This window comes from Protopterus annectens, chromosome 8.part1 (genome assembly GCF_019279795.1).
Source record: "Protopterus annectens isolate FY-2018-M chromosome 8.part1, PAN1.0, whole genome shotgun sequence".
Taxonomy (NCBI): Eukaryota; Metazoa; Chordata; order Ceratodontiformes; family Protopteridae; genus Protopterus; species Protopterus annectens.
In genome coordinates, this window is record NC_056742.1 from 94,574,087 (window position 1) to 94,593,234 (window position 19,148).

General features: G+C 44.2%; 1 protein-coding gene across 1 annotated transcript in view; it reads left to right on the plus strand.

Moving 5' to 3' along the window:
• PIEZO1 (piezo type mechanosensitive ion channel component 1) overlaps positions 1 to 19,148 on the plus strand; it is a 3,550,337-nt gene that overhangs the window by 1,769,667 nt on the left and 1,761,522 nt on the right. The gene's annotated exons all lie outside the window — the stretch shown is intronic.

Genomic DNA, 19,148 nt, shown 5'->3' on the forward strand with positions numbered 1-19,148 from the left:
AAAGCTAAGTACCTCATTGGGGATCCTTTTTTCTTGCTCTAACTGATGTCAGAAAAGGTTAACAATTGACTTGCCTGTGGAAAGCATATATACCTCACAGAGATTTTCATTCTTACTGCGTCACCTGTTTAGGCCCAGACCACAATGTCCCTCGCTGTCAGTTTTGTGCCTTGTTTAACACCCGAACCATTCGTCAGGCTATCTTTGTCGCTAAATTCTTTCACTGTCATTCTCCGTATTCCGAAATGGCTTCGATAAGACATCCAACTACCGATGATCTGAAAAACGTAGAGACAGAGACAGACCGCATAGGTCCAAAACTGCCGACGATGCTTCCGTTAATCTAGTCACCAGTCCACCAGTACTCAGTGAGGCTCCTTTGCAGCACCTGATGCTCACTTCTACATTTTCGCAGGCCTCTGCTGAGACCCATTAGGAGTCCGGTATGCTGCGAGATGCTTCTTTGACTATGGAACTTGCAGATGTCTCTACCTTGGGTGGGACCGGAGCCGCTGTGCAGGCACTGGCTTCTGAGGGTGTATACTGACCTACTGATGTTCGAATTAAACTGACAACTTCATTTTTAGCTAAAACTACTGAGTTTCTGAGGCCCAGAGTACACACTATGCCTAGAAAACCGACAACCAAAGCACATGCTCAAGCTCCCATGCCACAAAAACAAATGCTTAGAATGGCTGAAGACCTTATTACCCTAATTAGGGGAAGCCAGCCTTCCCCTGCTAAGAGACAAAGAATTGAGTTTCATTCTGATTCTACAGACCAGGAGTCCGATGACTCTGACCTTTCTGATTATCAGGACATACCCTTGTCAACTTATGAGGATTCAGATGCAGAGGAATCCATTCCCTCTGCCTCCCCTCCAGAGGATTTTTCTTTTGGTGAAGCCTTGCATACTTTAAGAGAACATTTCCACTGGGAATGACAGGACTACCCTCAGTCCAAAAAGAGACTCAAGAGAATTTTTAGAGTTGCCTCAGCACAGGCCTCTAGCTATACCCCCTGTTCTGGATGTTGTAGATGATGTTTTTATGGGATCCATTCTTACTCCAGATACTTTACCCCCAGCCCATAGGAAACCTGAAAGGTACTACAGAGTACCTGATTCCCACAAATTTCTCAAGAATCCTGCTGCGGATCCAGAGACCATTTCCCAGGGACCTAAAGGTATTAAGGCTACTACAGCCAAAAATTGTACCCCTTCAGACAGGGATTCCAGAGCTTTAGACAGTTGGGGTAAGAAGGTATATACCTTTGCAACTCTTGCCATCAGGACACTGAATTGCTATTTTCACATGTTGAAGTACCAGCAGCATATTATGGAACTAATTAAAAAATGGTGTTACTTCCAGATTGTGCAGAAAATAAAGATTTACAAGAGCTAATGCATTTTGCAAACCAAGTTAATAAGCATACTTTGCAGTGTCTTCGATGCCCTAGAAGCATCTTGCAGGGCTGCAGTCACTGGGTCTGTACTGAGAAGGCATGCTTGGCTGAAGGAACAAACCTTGCCAGATCATGTCAAATCCAAATTACTAGACGCACCTTTGAATAAGAACTGTTTATTTGGCACCAAAGCAGAAGAGGTTCTTAAAAAGATGGAAGAAAAAGCTACGTCTATGCAGACTGTTAAAGAATTCTTACAAGTGCAACCACCTAGATTCAGTAGGCATTGGCCTTCTAAAAACTGGTCCTTTTCAGCCCCTTCCAGGCCGCCTCAGACCAAACCCAGGGGTAACAGGCACCCAGACTACAGTCTCAGGGTATGCAGAGATCAAAACAATGGAGTGCCCCCACCTCAAAAACAGGGAGTGGTAAGCCGCCCCCTTATGGGAAAAGTTCATAATGACTTTTCAATTATCCTTCCCAGCCCTGCCCAATTACTTGTGCCCCTAGGAGGAAAACTTGCCCTTCATGCAAAAAACTGGATGTCTATTACTCAGGACAGATGGGTCCTAAACATTGTATCCCAGGGGTACAGATTTTACTTTCCTACACTGCCAGCCCCAAGCAGGTTTCCAGACATTCCTCCAAACCAGTGGGCAGAGGCTCAAAAGCAGGTGCTTTCCCTGCTCAATATCATAGCTATTCAACCTGTTCCAGTAGAACAAAGGGGATGGGGTTTCTACTCCAGACTTTTCCCAGTGCCCAGAAAAGAGGGCTTTCGGCACCCAATCCTGGATCTATCAAGTCTCAACACCTTTCTGGTGGTCCCAAAATTCAAGATGCTTACCCTGCAACAGCTTCTCCGTATGCTAGCCAAGGATGCCTGGTTAGTCACTCTAGACTTAAAAGAAGCTTATCTGCACATCCCCATAAGGGAGTCATGCAGAAAATATCTACGCTTCAGGGCAGGCTCTATGCACTATCAGTTCTCTGCACTTCCCTTTGGCTTATCTACTGCGCCCAGAGTATTTCACAAAGTGCCTGGCTCCAGCCATTGCATACTGCAGGCAGGGAAATATCCAAATTTTCCCATACTTGGATGACTACCTAATTCAGCCGGACAGTCAGGAATTGCTCTTTCAGCACCTGGCATTTGTAAAAAGCCTTCTCACTTCATTGGGGTGCACCATCAACGAAAAGAAATCACAACTGGTGCCCAGTCAAAAGATTGTATTCCTGGGAGCAAGCTTGGACACAACTTCTCAGATGGCATTTCTCACTTCAGAAAAACAGGTCTATCTGACAAACTACTTCAGACAAATGGCCACCAAAACCCAGCTATCTTCAAGAAAAATACTGCAAGCCCTAGGGTTCATGGCCTCATGTATTCTGCTAATTCCATATGCAAGACTGCATATGAGGAAACTTCATTGGTACTTAAAAAGTCTTTGGTGTCAGCATTCTCAGGACCTGGAAACAGTCATTCCAATCATACCTTGCCTAAGGGTAGAGCTCCTTTGGTGGGCAGAAGCATGCAACCACAACAAGGGACTGCTTTTCACTCAACCCCTCGCCGCCCAAACCCTAACAACAGATGCATCAGACTATGCATGGGGTCTCACATGGCAGGCAAATGCATTCAGGGCCACTGGAGCCCAGCCCAGATTCTCCTGCACATCAGTCAAAAAGAGATGCTAGCTGTACAGAATGCTCTGACAGCCTTCAAATACCTAATCCTTCCAGGGCAACTGCTTATAAAAACAGACACCACCACAGTTGTGTGGTACATAAACAAGCAGGGGGAACCCATTCTTATCCACTCTGCAGGTTAGCCATGGTCCTGTGGAACACAGCCTTGAGCAACCAAGTACATCTGCAAGCTCAATTCCTGCCAGGCAAACAAAATTCACTTGCAGACGAATTAAGCAAAAATTTCCTAGACCCACATGAGTGGAAATTGGAGCCCAATGCCTTCAACCTTCTTATACAGAGGTGGGGGACACCGGTGGTGTACCTATTTGCCTCCCCAGAGAACCACCAGTTGAGCAACTTCTGCACCAGGAACCCTCACAGCAGGGCCTGGAAGGTGGATGCCCTATCCGTTCAATGGGAAAACCTCTCAATTTATGCCTTTCCCCCTCTGCCCCTCCTCTCAAAAGTACTACTCAAGATAAAACAGGACAGGCCAAGGGCAATTCTTATTGCCCCAGACTGGCCACACCAGCACTGGTACCCACTCTTGCACAGTCTGACAACAGTGCCACCCTGGCACCTTCACCAGACTCCCACCCTGTTGTCCCAGCAGGAGGGGTAGATTTTGCATCCAAAATTGCAATCCCTAAACCTTATAGTCTGGCTTATCCCTTGAATACACCACCAGCAACCCCCAGCAAACAGGTGCTGGACGTCATCCTTGAAGCCTGAAGGCCTAGTACTAGGAAATCCTATGCCGAAAAGTGGAAAAGATATTGTTCTTGGAATCTGTCTCAAGGGAAGTACACAGCATGCCCTCTTTACCTCTAATCCTGTATTACCTAGCAGAGCTACTCCACAGAGGCCTATCGTTCTACTCCATTAAGGTTCATGGCTCTGCCATCTCAGCTCATTATAATACTGAGCCACTTCTATTTTCTCACCCTCTCATCAAACAGTTCCTGAGAGGGGCTAACAACTTAAGGCCCCCTAGGAGAGCTCCCACCCCTGCCTGGGACCTTAACTTTGTACTAGTAAAGCTCACGCTTCCCCCTTTTGAACCTGCAGCTTCAGCAGAGTTAAAATTCCTTTCTTGGAAAACAGCCTTGCTTTTAGCCATAACTTCAGCAAGAAGAGTGTCCGAGTTACAGGCACTAATGGCTGTGGAACCCTTCATTATTTTCCCTGCTGACAGGTTTTCCCTCAGGACTAACCCGTCCTTTATGCCTAAGGTGGTGTCTAGTGTGGCTCTAAACCAATCCATCAATTTGCCAACCTTCTTCCCTAACCCTCAGTATAAAGTGGAAAGGATCCTGCACTCCTTGCACAGACAGCTCAAGTTCTACCTTGACAGGACTAAACCTTTCAGAAAATCTGACCAGCTGCTAGTCAGCTTTGCTACAGGGGCAGAGGGTAAGGCCATTTCAAAGCAAACTATTTCCAAATGGATATAGCACACTGCATCCACTTCTGCTACAAGCACCATGGAAAACCTACCCCACAGGGGATCAGACCACATTCCACTAGGGCTACTTCCACTCCACAGCATTTCTCAGGGGAGTCTCTACCAGGGACATTCTGGAAGCTGCAACTTGGAGTTCTGCTCACACATTCACCAAGCATTACCACTTACCAATCTTTTCTAAATCCAGAGCTGGATTTGCTACAACAGTCTTGCAAGGCCTCCTAGCCAGCCCTAACACTTCTTGACTGCCTCCACCCTTCCTCATCTTTGGGAATCAATCCAAGTGTGATGACTGCAACAATGAAACACGAAGAACATAATACAGTTGTGTACACTTACCATAAATGTAGATGTTCGAGTGTATTCACTGTTGCAGTCCTGGTTTCCCTCCCGCCCCCTGGCTTTCTCTGTCTTTCTACCTCTCCTCTCTATGGCCATTCATAATGGCATTGGTATTTAGTTTTTACCGGTGGTGTTCCCCACCATATAGTAGCTTCCTATTTGGGGGCTCCTGACATTTGGGGCAAGAAAAAACGATGTAATGGCGTTGGCTGCCTGTTTTATACACCTGACGTCATGGAAGAAGCGACAGCAGCCGACATAGAAATCCTAAGACTCTGGTATTCAGGTCAACTGAGGGCTACCTGCAGGCAGATAACCAAAGTGTGATGACTGCAACAGTGAATACACTGGAACATCGACATTTATGGTAAGTGTACACAACTGTACTTTTTCCAGGCATCGGTTCCATAAGACTAGATACACTGTATGAATGGCACATTCTCTACTCTTGTAACAGATGCTATATTTCCTATTCATTTAAGTTCTGGGATGTAGTGGTAGTTAAAGAGAACACTGAATGCATACCTGGTGCAGTGGTAGCATTGTTGCCTCACAGCAAGTGGTTCTCCGGTTCGATTCTCGGCTGGGGTGCCTACTGTGTGGAGTCTGCATGTCCTCCTTGCATTTGTGTGGGTTTCCTCTGGGTGCTCTGGTTTCCTCTCATGTTACAAAGACATGCGTCTGGAGCATTTCTCCCTGGGCCTCCACTAAAAATTGGCTTTGTTCCAAGTTGGACTTCACTGATAAACAAATGTTAAATAAATAAATAAATAAAATACTCTAGGTAACCAGCATAGATATTTAAAGTTGGGAGGAATCAGCAGTTAACAGTTTTGGTAGTACACTAGCCTTCTTTAAGAAGGAGCCTTGTCCTTAAAACTAAAAATAAAGGAAGGAAGGAAAAAGGAAAAAAAGATTGAGTAGTAGACATTTCTACTTAATGAAAAGATATGCAGCTGCTGGTGGTGGTTCTGTGGTTTCTTAGATTGGGGAATTACTTCAGAACCCATCAGTGGATAATGATAAAGTACAACCTCAAATTTAAGGGTAACCATTGATGTTCATCATTAGTTCACATCCCATAGCCACTGCACAGTTTCAGCTGGAAAAGTATAAAATCAATAGCTAGGGTGCCAAAACTTCAGAAATGTCTTGCTGTTGAAGCGTGCTCTTACAATGGGCTTCGGGTGATCACCATTCATTTAGCACTTCACCAAGGCTGGCCAGATAAGTACCCCATTGGGGAATACATTCCACTTCATCATTTTTTGTTAAGAAAACCTTTTTTTTTTCTATCAGAAGTATTTTCTAAAGGTTAGAACTGGTGTTTTGGTGGTTATCACTAAAAATTTTTTTCCTCAAATTTGGCATTTTTTAGTCATGGTTCCTGTGAAAAATGTATTTCAAATATTTGATTTTTTTATGAGAAAGTTTTACTTATTGATCACAGCTGGTGGTTAGGGGCAAGGACTTGTGGTATTGGGGGTTGTCATTAGAAAGGTTTACCTCAAATGTTATTTTTCCTGCCAGGTTGTTTCACTGACTATGTGCTTGTTAGATACCTTTTTCAGTAGAGAGAGTCCTAAATCCCTTCAAGGGAGTCCCTTATTATTTATCTTATTTTGTGAGAAAAAGTGCTCTTAAGGAATGGGACTAGTGTGTTTGGTGGTTGTCACTAAAACCTTTTAACTCAGAACTTAATTCTTCTGTCAGGGGGTAAAACCAGCTCTTCAAACCTTAGTTAACCACTTTTCAGACACCTTTTTGCAACAAGGACATGGACCTGTCTCCTGGTTACTCAATATATCTTCTAGCAGCTCAGGGAGAGAACAAAGTTATCCAGAAGGCTTCAGTCTTGATTCCAACTCCCCCCATAGCCTCAGCTGTTAATGGGTGACTCCGCTATGACCATCTTTTGTTCCTCAGACTACTCATCACTTTGTCTTGATCCCTCTTTTGCTGCTTCCCAGGAAGCCAACAAGGATCAAGAGGCAGGTATGTCACCTGTGGCTGGCCAGTTGCCCTTGTCAGTTAAGGGAGAACCACTCTAGCAGGCCCTCAAGGAAGAGATTGTGGGTGATGCTTCTTCATTAAGCCATCCTGTAAAGCTTCATTCACAGGAAAGGGAACGTCCTTTGAGATAATCTTTTTCTGGGGAGCCTCCCAGAAAAAGGAGATAAAAGGTTAGATGTTCATTCTCTCCAAAGCAGATAGGGAGAATTGACTGGGCTCTGATAAATGTTAATTTAAAGCCTTTCATTCTTCACATACTTGGGCTTCCTCTCATTTAAAAAGAAAAAGATTACTCTCTCTCAAATTCTGATCCCTAGTCTGCCAGGACAGGATTTAAACTTAGACTCTGCTTCTCAAATTCCTACTTCGCAGTTTGTGGAATATCACTATGAAGCAAGTTATTCTTCAGATTCCCTCTTGAAGGCATGTATTTGTCTGATAAATTATATAAAAATTCCCTAGTCCCACAAATTCCTTTTTCTATTCCCTGGTCATATCCTGTAGTTATTTCTCAGTCAAAATCAACTTTTGCTAACCTCCTTATTGCAGCTGGCCGTATTCCTTCCAAGAAGCTAGAAAAAGCTTTGATAGGTTTGGGAAGAAAGTTTATACTTTCGCTTTAGCCGTCAGAATAGTGAACTGTGTCAGGCTTACGTGTCGTAAGATCTGATGTTTTCATTCATTCCTCAGTGTATGGGTCTGTGATCCAGCTTGACCATATTTACTTAGACTCTTAAATATTACTCTCAAGCTTCTCCCTTTACCCATAATGCCTCAGAGCCCTGTAATACCTCAGATCTCGTTTGCCACTTCATCACTTCAGACATGGATTGCACTCTCTTGAGCATTTGGAGCTTTGTTTCTACATTTTTCTTGAGTTCAGTGAGAAGATTTTATATTTCTTATACTTTTCTGCACTATATTTCATACTTCCTCCCTTTTATTTATCGGGTTTCTCTGCATTAGGATTTCAGGTTCTTATTTACCTACCCGCTTCCTTTTTATGGGTACTCTCCTTACCATAGTTGGTAAACTCTTCTTTTTCTTTCCTGCTGTGAAATTTTTTCCTACCCATTCATAAGATATTTCTTATATACCATTGTTGGTATATTTTTCTTTCCCTCTTTTCAAAACAAAAATATTTTTTCTAATTGTTTTACCTTCTTCTAGATATGGCTGGAAAGCCAGCAGTTTTTTTAAAAAATGCACTTCCTGTGGGTATAAGATACCCACTTCTGATGCTCACAGGGAGGATGTATCTTGTTTAGATGCGGCCCACATGGAAATCCCCTGTCAGATTTGTGCTGGTTTCTCAGAATATAAGTGATCATCACAACAAACTAGTGTGAAAGGGGTTGCTGCTTGTTTCTTCCTCTACTGCTTCTGTCTCAGGGGCTCAAATTGCCATTAAGAAACAGAAATTCTAACTGGAGTCCAGGAAGCATAGAAAGTTCTCTCATGCCCGATCTCCAAAATCTGCTCCAGCCTTGAAGCCCCCAGCTAAACTACCTAAAAGATCTGACATCTTCAGATCTGATGTCGGGGACACTCAAATCTCCTCGGTCTCGGAGTCCTTGTTTTCCTCCAGAGCCTATTTCCCCACAGCTCCGATCACCCAGCAAACAAGAAACCCCAGAGAGAACATCGCATCCCCCTTCCACATCATCATGTATCGGGTCTTGCTAGAGTCTTTCCAGGGCAGATGTGGGTAGGATGATGAGGAGGTTCCTCAGGGCTCAGATTCAGATTGGGAGTATTACTGTCGGTCTCCCATCAGATCTGTGAGCTTTCAACCTGTATGTCATCTGGTTGCATCTCCTCCTTTTATCTGTCCAGCAATTCTGGAGACCTCAGATCTGAATATTCTGAGAGTTGGTGTGTCCAGTCCAAAGACAGCTAGTGCGTCAACTCCAGCTGCATCCCTTTGGCACTGATCCCAGTAGGGCAGGATGAGTCTTGGAGATGGATCTGGAGCAGGATGGTTTTGATTCTGAGTTTTTTGGGGCCGTCACTTCCCATTAGCGCTTGGTAGCTCAGGTTCAATTCCTCCCTCAAGGCAGGAGCCTGGGCAGGGTTGGGGGACAGAAGCAGCACCTGGACCTTCGGCTCCAGTGAGGCCAGCAATGGCTTCTTCCAGTCTTTCTGCTTTTGATGTGGGGGGGAGAGCTTTCTCTCACCCAGGAGTCCAGTATACTCGTATTTCTTCAGATTCTACCACCCTACTGCCTTCAGATTCAAGTTCTGAGCCTCATTAACCTATTCCGCAGGGTCAAGCTTGCAGGCAGTTTCTCTGCAAGAACTTCACCTGTTTTCCAATACCTCTTCAGATCATCCCACTGAAGAGGTCCCCTGGAAGAGATTGTGCAAAAGGAGTCACATAGATTTCCCTCAGGCATCTTTAACTGAAGACACTGACGTCAATGAAGGAGAGGGGTCCCCAAGGTCTCCACCAGAAAATTTCTCCTTTGGAGAAATTCTAGAGACTCGTAGCCATAAAGTGGATGTTTTTATGACCCCCCCTCCACCCTTCCCAGGAAGAATCCGTGTTCCTAGAAGCCTTCAGGTCCAGCCAGTCTACATCTTGGGTTATTCCCCCGGCAGAAGATCTTATAATATAAGTCTTGTGTCTCACTGGACATGGAAGGAACCAGATACCATAGAATCCATCCCTCACCACCCCGATAAATTTCTTTCTTTGGCTAAAGACAGGCTTCATTGGAGTAAGAGAGTTCCTGTGGATGCTATGGTTGTGGTGGTGGCCACTAAGAAAGAGCTAGCAGAGCAGAGCTCTTCTGTCCATCCTCCTAACAGAGAGTCCAGGACTGTGCACAGGTCTGGAAAGCGCGAGTATGCCTCAGTTACGTTTTCTTTACAGTCACTTAATTATTTGGCACATTTTGTCAGATTGCAGAGAGACTTGATTAAAGAACTCTCCAAGTCTCTTTCTGGGTCCGTGTTGATGGAGGAGCATAAAAAGCTATGTTTATAGCTGGCCACCCTTCAGTCTATTTTCAGCCTGCCCATGAGGTTAACCTCTCATTGGTTCATAGGTGTGTACTAGGCTAATGGCCCTGGAGCCTTTACAAGCCTAGCCCATAGGATTACCCTGGCATCATGCCACCCGACCTTAGTTCCCAGTGCTTCTGTTGAGTAGAGCCACTAGAGTGATCCCCGGGGTAAATTTTCTATGCAATGGAAGGTTCCTTACGGATGGTGAGTTCAGGCATAGCCATCAGGAGACAAGCCTGGATGCTCTTAATGCGACTTCGGTGAGCCCTTCAAGTCTTCTTTCATGAATGCCTCCTTTGATGGATCTTCCATGTTTGGCACTGCAGGAAAAGAAATCATAGTGAGCAAGACAGAAAGACATTGTCTGCCGTAGGAATACATTTTTCCACTCTGCAGAGATACTTTTCCAGGAATCAGCATGTAAGTAGAAAGATGTGGTTCCAAAAGCCACAGGGTCACTTCCAGGACACACAAGGTGAAACTTCCTCCAGAGGCAGGGACGAAGTTCTAATGGAAGCCACTACCCTTGTGGCAGAGGAGGCCTGCAGAACCAAGGGTTTTGAGACACTTTCTCAGATAAACCCTTCCAGTGCTCCTGAATGGTTGCCTGACTGCTCTTCTCTGCAGGCAGTGAGGTGCATTTGTCTCTGCACTCGGAAGCCTGAGTATCAATAACAAAAGATGCTTGGGTGCAAAAAATTATATCCAGAGGCTATTTCATTTCTTTTTTGCTAACTCCAGTCATGCAAGAGGTAGCCTAAGAAAAGAGAGTATTCAGAATTTAGTCAAGGTTCTTTTTAGTACTAAAGAAAGCAGGAGACCTGAGACCCATTCTGGATCTCGGCAATCTGAATCATTTTGTAAAGAACTCCAAGTTCCAGTTGGTCACATTCAGTCCATTCTACCTTGTCCTACAGAAGGACAATTGGATGTGATCTATTGATCTTCAGAACACATACTATCACATCAAAATGAACAGATGCTTACGGTGATTGCTACACTTTCAGCTGAGGTCCAGTAATTACCAATTCAGTGCTCTGCCCTTTGATCTCATCACAGCCCCAGGGTGTTCAGCAAATGTATGGCAGTGGTAGCAACTCACTTGAGACTACTCAGATTCAGTGCTTCCTTACCTAGACAACTGGCTGCTCACCACTCCAACCATGCATCATCTCGAGTAGGCAAGGAACTACTTATTTTATACCAGCCTTTAGGAATCACAATCAGTTATGCCAAGTCCATCTGCAACCCATTGAAGTCTTGGAGTTTATAGGAGCTCGCCTGGATATCACCAGTCAGTTGGCCTTCCTTCTATCAAACATTATACCATCCATAATACTGCAGGTGAGACTGATTCTTTCACACCCTTTTCCCCCAGCAAAACTAGTTCTTCAGGCTTTAGGATCAGTGGCGACTGCTGTTACCTTGGCCATGCTGGCTCGATTACACATGCATGTTCTTCAGTGGACTGTAGCTGTCCAGTGGTCAGTTTTTCTACAGGCTCTATCAGGTAAACTTTCTTGGATTTACAAAGATTCCCTGTGTTGGTGGGTGCAATGCAATGAAGTTAGTCAGAGATGCCTTTTCGTGTTTCCACTCCTGGTAGCCACAGTGACCACAGAGGCCTCCCAATTTAGTTGGGGTATTTCTTGGGATGGGCAGTCCAGGGCACGTGGTCCCAAGAAGAGACCTATCTGCATGTAAATATCCTAGAAATAAGGGTGGTCCTGCTAGCATTGCAGGCCTTTCAGGACTGTCTTCCTCCAAGCTTTTAAGCGGTGCCAAAAATTCTGCTGTTCAATTTTTCCCTTAGATCTGCTAGTTCTCTCCTCTCCTGCACTTTTACTAGCTTCTAGTCTAGCACTTTACCAGACTTGTAGCAATTCTTGTAGCAATTATTGTACCACACAAGTGCTACCAGCACTAAACGTTCTACAAAGAAAAAGCTCCAGTACTTATTATTAATGCCCACCCCTCCAGGCACGTCCCCTGTGCTTTCTCCTGTTAACCTGGTGAACTTGGGCATCCTGAGGCAATGTAGCAACTGCCTCATGTACACTGACAACCCTCTCCTCTTATCTCCCAACACTCAGACTTGTGAGAGATGCACTTGTATATCCAAATTGGAAGCCACGCATTCTCCAGCCAAGTCTGGAATAGCTGATCAAGAAGAGAAGGTCAGCACTTGCACCACATCACGTGGAACACATAACCCTCCAGAACACATACCAGCACTGCCTTCACATACAAACACAAACCACACACCCACCTTCATGGAGACTGTCAATAAAAAGCTACCCAAACAGCAGAGACCTCCAAGGCAGAAACGTACTCAACCACTACAACACAACACTAATCACAAGACACACAACTGCCCTAAACAGTGTGCCACTCAACCAAAGCCCCTAAGGCAAAACAGCATGCCCAACACACTAGTCATAGGTGATTCGATAGTGAGGCACACTGATGTCCCACTCACTAGGTTGAATAAGGAGAAAGTAACACTCAGCTGCCTGTCAGGTGCAAGGATTCGCCATATAACACACGCACTCAAGTCCCTCAACAACAGGTACAAATATGACTCTGTCATTGTACATGTGGGTGTGAGTGACTTGAGACGTACCTCCCTGGACTATATGAAAAGAGACCTGGAGGAGCTCTTGGATTATGTAGCCCAGGCGGGTATGACCCTAACCCTGAGCAGCCTCCTACCATCACCCAGAATGATACCACAGTGCAAGCAGAAAATGATTGATTTCAACAATTGGCTAAGTTTCTGGTGTCATTCTAAGGGGATCCAGTATCTGTCTGCCTGGGATGACATGATTGACAGATCTCCTTGCTTCGCCATAGATTGCCTGCATCTGTCACCCCTGGGCTTCAGGATACTAGCCAAGGCTCTTGCCACCCTTGTAGTGCCTTTTTTAGGTGGTGTTCCAAAGACCAAATTACCACCATAACAGCTGCAAATGCAATCTGAGGGTCATACTGCTCAATGCTAGAAATCTAAATCTAAAAATGCACTTGCTCTAAACTGTCCTTAAAATCAAGAACAATGACATTTGTGCTGTAACAGAGACCTGGTTCAAGGCAGCAGAAAGCACACCTGCACTACCAGGCTATAACTCATTCCACATTTTTCGGCCCTAGAACTTGGACCGAAGCTCCAAAGGCAGTGGGGTTTCCATATTCATAAAGGATACGGACACCTCCAGACTGGTAGCCCAACGTAACGCATCAGAGATACTTCAGGTTCAGCTAACATTGGGTAAGACAGCGATTCAGGTTGCAGCCTGCTATAAGTCCCCAACCATGTCCCAAGACTCAAACTTCATGTTCATAAGCACCCAAGAGTATATTAGGGTTCATCCTAACACTCTCATACTGGGCGACTTCAGCTACCCCTCCATTAACTGAGAAAACTACTCATGTGCCAATACACTTGCCCAACGTTTCCTGGAATTAATTAATTCCAATGCCCTGGACCAGCTCGTTCTTACCCCCACTAGAGGTAGCAGCATCCTTGACCTGGTCATTACTAGTATGGATGACTATTGCTCTACACCAATAATCAACTCCTCCCTGGTTAGATCCGACCACAAACTAATCACCTTGGAAATCCACATCCCACCCCCACCCACACAAGGGTAATGACCATGAAAAACTTCTCCAAAGCTAACTTTTGAATCCTAAAATCAGAGGTGGCTAACTTCATGGCACCTATGCAATGGAGAACAGTTGCATGACTGCCGAATCATACACTAATGCCCTTTACGAACACGTACCAAATGCATGGATCTCTCCATACCCTATAGAACCAAGACGCTCTCCTCCAAAAAAGGAAGCCAATCTGGTGGTCCCCTGCCATGAACAAAACTCTACAACAGAAGGAGGAAACTGATGCGGAATAAGGTGAAGTCCCAAGACTGGAAAAACTCCCTTATCAGCCTCAACAAAAAGTTGAGATCCCTCATCAAATCCTGTAAAGCTAGCTATGAAAACAGAATTGTAGCAGGTAGTAAAGATAACCACAAGGCCTTCTATAGTTATGTAAAGAATCTCCACGGCAATACTCACATTTGCTCAGAGCTACTGCACAATGGTACCTCCTATACCAAGCCAACAGATATTACCAATATACTGGTCGACAGATTCAGTGCCAACTTTACCCTCCACACACCAAAGGACCAATCACAGTACCAATAGATTGCCAGGCACCCAGTATTACTGCTGCACAGGTTAAAACAGCACTGTCCAAGGCCAGGAATACAGCTTCTATGGGACCTGTCAATATCCCTGGCTGTGTTCTACATGAACTACAGAGTGAACTGGCACCTCACCTGTGTGCCCTGTTCAATCACAGCCTCATCTTTAGGCTTTGTCCCTACCAAATGGTGCACTGCTACAATCATCCCTCTCCACAAAGGATGAGCAACTACAGACCCTGGGAACCATCTCCCCATTAGGCTGACGAGTCTGATATGCAAAACTATGGAACGCATCATCATAGACTTAAACAAGGCTATAAGGAATCTCCAAACTCTGAATCCCACACAGTTTTGTTTTGTAAAGGGTAGATCATGCATGCTCAACCTGGTTGACTTCTTTGAGGCAGTCATCAGAGCTGTGGATAAAAGCAAGGTAGGTCATACAGCCTACCTTGATCTGGCCAAGGCCTTTGATACCATTCCCCACTCAGGAATCATAGAAAAATTCACTAAGCTAGGCATCAATCCCTATATCACTAGGTGGGTTGCAAGCTGGCTGACAGAACCCACAGTGTGAAAGTAGTTGACTCCAAGTCAGACTGCCGATCAGTCACGAGTTGAGTCCCACAGGGTTCGGTCCTGGATCCTCTCCTGTTTGGTATCTACTTCTCTGACGTCCAGGCCAACATGAAGGGACTCTGGCTGACAAAAGTTCGCAGACTATTGCAAGTTGGGAGCTATTATTAACTCCCCAAGTGATGTTGACATCCTACAGAAAGGCCTCACAGAGACCATCGACTGGTGTTACAACCATGGCCTTAAGCTCAATGGCAAAAAATGTGTCATCATCCCCTTTGGGAAAAACCCGGTTCCCATGAATTACCACATCAGTGGTAGTCCACTGAACACAGAATGCGTTATAAGAGATCTGGGAACACAGGTTGACGGCAACCTCTCTTTTGACCACATTGGCACTGTGGTCAGAAAGTCCTTCTATGTGGCACATCTCATTACCAAGGGTTTTGCTTACAGGAAGAAAGAGGTCATTATCTCCCTCTACTCTTCCCTAATTAGACCAGTCATCGAGTACAATGCCCCATTTGGCATTTACCTCACTAGACAACTGCAACAACTGGAGAGGCCGCAAAGTACCTCACAAAGAGGATCCTAGGCCTTAAACACTTGTCCTATATGGACAAACTCAAAAAACTCCAACTATTCTCTGTCTCATATCACCTACTTAGAGGCAATCTCTGCTTCACTTACAAATACATATCTAACCCAGCTCTGTTAGAAATGCTACATCTAAAGAAATCCCAATCCCTCTGCACCACACACTCCAGAGGCCTCAACCTCATTACCACAATCAAGAGAACAAGGTGTAGGGACAGGTTCATAACCCAGAGACTGCCCATGCAATGGAATAGACTTCCCATACATGTCAAGCAGAGCGCCTCATTGGCCCTCTTCAAGGGAAATCTTGATGAGTGGATAGGAAATAGAAAATTCACCCCGGGGATCACTCCAGTGATTGTATTCGACAGAGGCACTAGGAATTAAGGTCGGGTGGCACAATGGCAGGGTAATTCTATAGGCTAGGCTTGTAAAGGCTCCAGGGCCATTAGCGTAGTCACACCTATGAACCTATAAGACAACTGCAATCCAAACAGGCATGTTTGTAATTTGGTGCACCAACAGATGGGGGAACTCAATCCTATCACCTTTGTCAAGAGGCAATGAGAGTGTAGCAGTGGGCAATCTACTCCAGACTTTTTTCTGATGGCAACACACTTAGCAGGGGAAATCCAACATGCTAGCAGACACTCATCAGGTCCATTCTGATGCCTCAAGTGGTCTCTGTTAATGCTTGAGAGGATCTCCCATCTCTGGGGGTCAGCATTGCTGTGATCCATTTGCCTGTCCCCACAACAGCAAGTGTAACATATTCTTTACCCAGGGAGAGTCCGTGAGAGATACTCTAGTTCACATTTGGTCCTCCATTCTCCTTTACCCTTATCCCCCTTCTGTCTAATCCTCTCAAATTTCTTCAGAAAGCACTTAGGTTGAAGAGCAGGGTTATCCTCATTTCCCCCTTCTGGCCTCATCACATGTTGTGCCCCCTTCCTGTGGTCTCATCTTGTACATCTACCCTGGATTCTGGACCCCAGTCCAGATGTAATATCTCATCCCTGTGGGATGACACATCTGAATATTTCAGGTCTCAAGGTGACAGCATGACTTCTCCAATTTCATTAATGGTTAGGCAGCCCAGGCTTTCATCCCTTGTCCATCAGATACTGTTATCATCCCAAAAAGACTCCACTAGAAAAATTAACAAGTGTAAATGGAAAAGATTTTGTTATTGGATAACCAGAGACTTGGATCCTTTTACCACACCTGTTCCTGCTGTTCTAGATTTTGTTGCTTAATTTTTTTTCAAGAAAGGTCTAGTTTTTCAACTATCCAAGTTCAGTTAGCAGTCCGAATCATCATACTGTTGATAATGCTTCTCCCCCTAGGTTTTCTAAACTATGCAAAGCATTCCTTAAAGTTATCTTTCTACTTGGACCTCCGGTTTAAGACCGTACTCCACCCAGGAATCTGATGTTACTACTGCAAGGTTTGGCTCAGACTCCTTTTGAGCCCTTAGCCAAGTCTGATCTCAAGTTTCTCTCCAGGTCGACGTTTGTTCTAGTGGTCATTACTTCAGTGAGGTGAGTTTCTGAACTCCAAGCACTCCCCTCAAAATCCCCTTACTTGGTTTCCCACAAAGATAAAATCACTTTACATACTAATCCATCTTTTCCGCCCATAGTAGCCTCAGAGGTTAACATCAGTCAAGTCATCAATTTACCTGTGTTCTTCCCTCATTTTTCTAACAAAGGTAAATACATTCTTTCTCTCTTAGGCTTGCATAGACAGCCCCGCTTTTATCTCCATAGAACAAAGGTTTTTTTTGAAAAATTGATCAGCTGTTTATTTCTTTTGTCCCCGGTAGGATGGGAAAACAGTTTGCAAAGTTACCTTGGCAAAGTGGTTAATAGATTGCATATTGTTTGTTTACAGTCAATGAGGTCAGTCTTTGCCCAGACTTCTAAAGGCTCACTCCATTAGATCCATGTCTACTTCATCTCCTTTCTGGGTCAGAGCGTCTATTGATGATATTTGTGCTCCAGCCACATCGTCCAATGCCCATACCTTTATTGCTCATTACGGGTTTGATTTGATCTCCAGAAGCAGAGCTGTCTTTGATTCTGCAGTACTCAGAAATGTCCCTCCCTGTGGGCCACCCAAGATGTTCTCATAGCTGGGGATTCTGTCCTGTACGTTGAGGAATGAATGAAAATAACATCGGATACAAGAGTTATGTACTTACCATAACTATACATCTGTGTTATCCATTTTCATTCTTCCACAACTCCCCCCCCCCCTTCCTCCTAACCATTCATCTGGGAGTGACGTGATAGTGATTTTCAGCCCACTTCCCACTCTGAGCCCGTGTCTTTTCTTTCTCTTTGAGCTCCATTGAGTCCTTATGTTTAAGGGGCAACAAATTTGCTGTGAGGCATTATGGGAAAGGGAGAAGCTCAAGAGTCAGATCTAAGAGTGTAAGTAAATACAGCTGAGCCAGATCCAAGGTCAGATGCATGACCCATACACTGAGGAAGAATGAAAATGGACAACACAGATGCATAGTTATGGTGTATACATAACTTGTTTTCTGCTGCTTTCCTTTGTCAGTATGAGAAAATGAATGACCCCCCCCCCCCTTGCTTGAAAGACTAAGGCACTGATGAATTCATTAATATCCTCTGTGTATTAGGTGACCAAACATTCTCTAAAATGTGCTCATGACACTACTGATGCTATTAACAGAGCAGCTGCCACTGGAAGGGTGACAAGAAGCTTTGCTTGTCTGCTTCATCAGAATTTACTAAGGATGTCAAAGTTGAGATCCTGAATGCTGTTCTGAATAAGGATGTGTTATTTGGTCCATTTTTTGTTGAGGTCATTGAAATGTTGGAGGAAAGGGGAAAAGTTATTTCAGGGGGTTGCTCAAGTTTTTCAACTCTCCTTGCCAAAATATAATGGAAACTTTTCTTCCGGTTCAGGTTCCTTTTTCTGGAAAAAAGTAAGAGTTCACAGCATGACACCTGCAAACATTTTGAAATGCAATGGAGGAAGGTTCAGAGAAGAAAAGAGGGTCCTCCCAAAGCCAAACACAATCTCTAAACCATCTGTGGTCTGCAGGCCCTTTACTAGTAATTGTAGTCAACACCACAATGAGATGTTACATAAACAATGGGGAACCATTTCCTTTTTCCTTTGCAGACTAACTGTGGTAAGTGGGGAATTAGAGTATCCGTTCTCCTAGGCTATCTAAGGTTCATCAGACTAAAACATATTGCCCACATGCTAAGCAGGACCAAAATGATAGAATTTTAGTACCTTTTAGGCACCTTTCTTCCCTGTAAGGTTGTGCATCAAGTATTAGAGGAGGCAAAAGAAACTTGCTACTTCAAAACCATACATGGGTAAGTGGAGAAGTTTCTGTGGTTGGTGCCATGACAAGTGCTAGGACCCTTTGAAGGCTCCAGTTTCATGCTTTTGCAGTACTTGTGGAGTGATTATCCTCTGGTCTTTCTTACTCTTTCGTCCAGATTCACCTTTAGATTCTCCTTGCTTGCCTGCTCTTGGATCCCTCCTTTCTACCCTATATATATATATATATATATATATATATATATATATATATATATATATATATGTGGGTGTCTGTGTGTCTATATATATATATATATATATATGTGTGTGTGGGTGTCTGTGTGTCTATATATATATATATATATATATATATATATATATATATATATGTGTGTGTGTGTGTGTGTGAGCATATGTATGTGTGTATGTATGTATATATATATATCTATATCTATATATATCTATATATATATATATATATATATATATGTCTGTGTGTGTGTGTAATTTTTTTCTCTCTATTTCGTCAT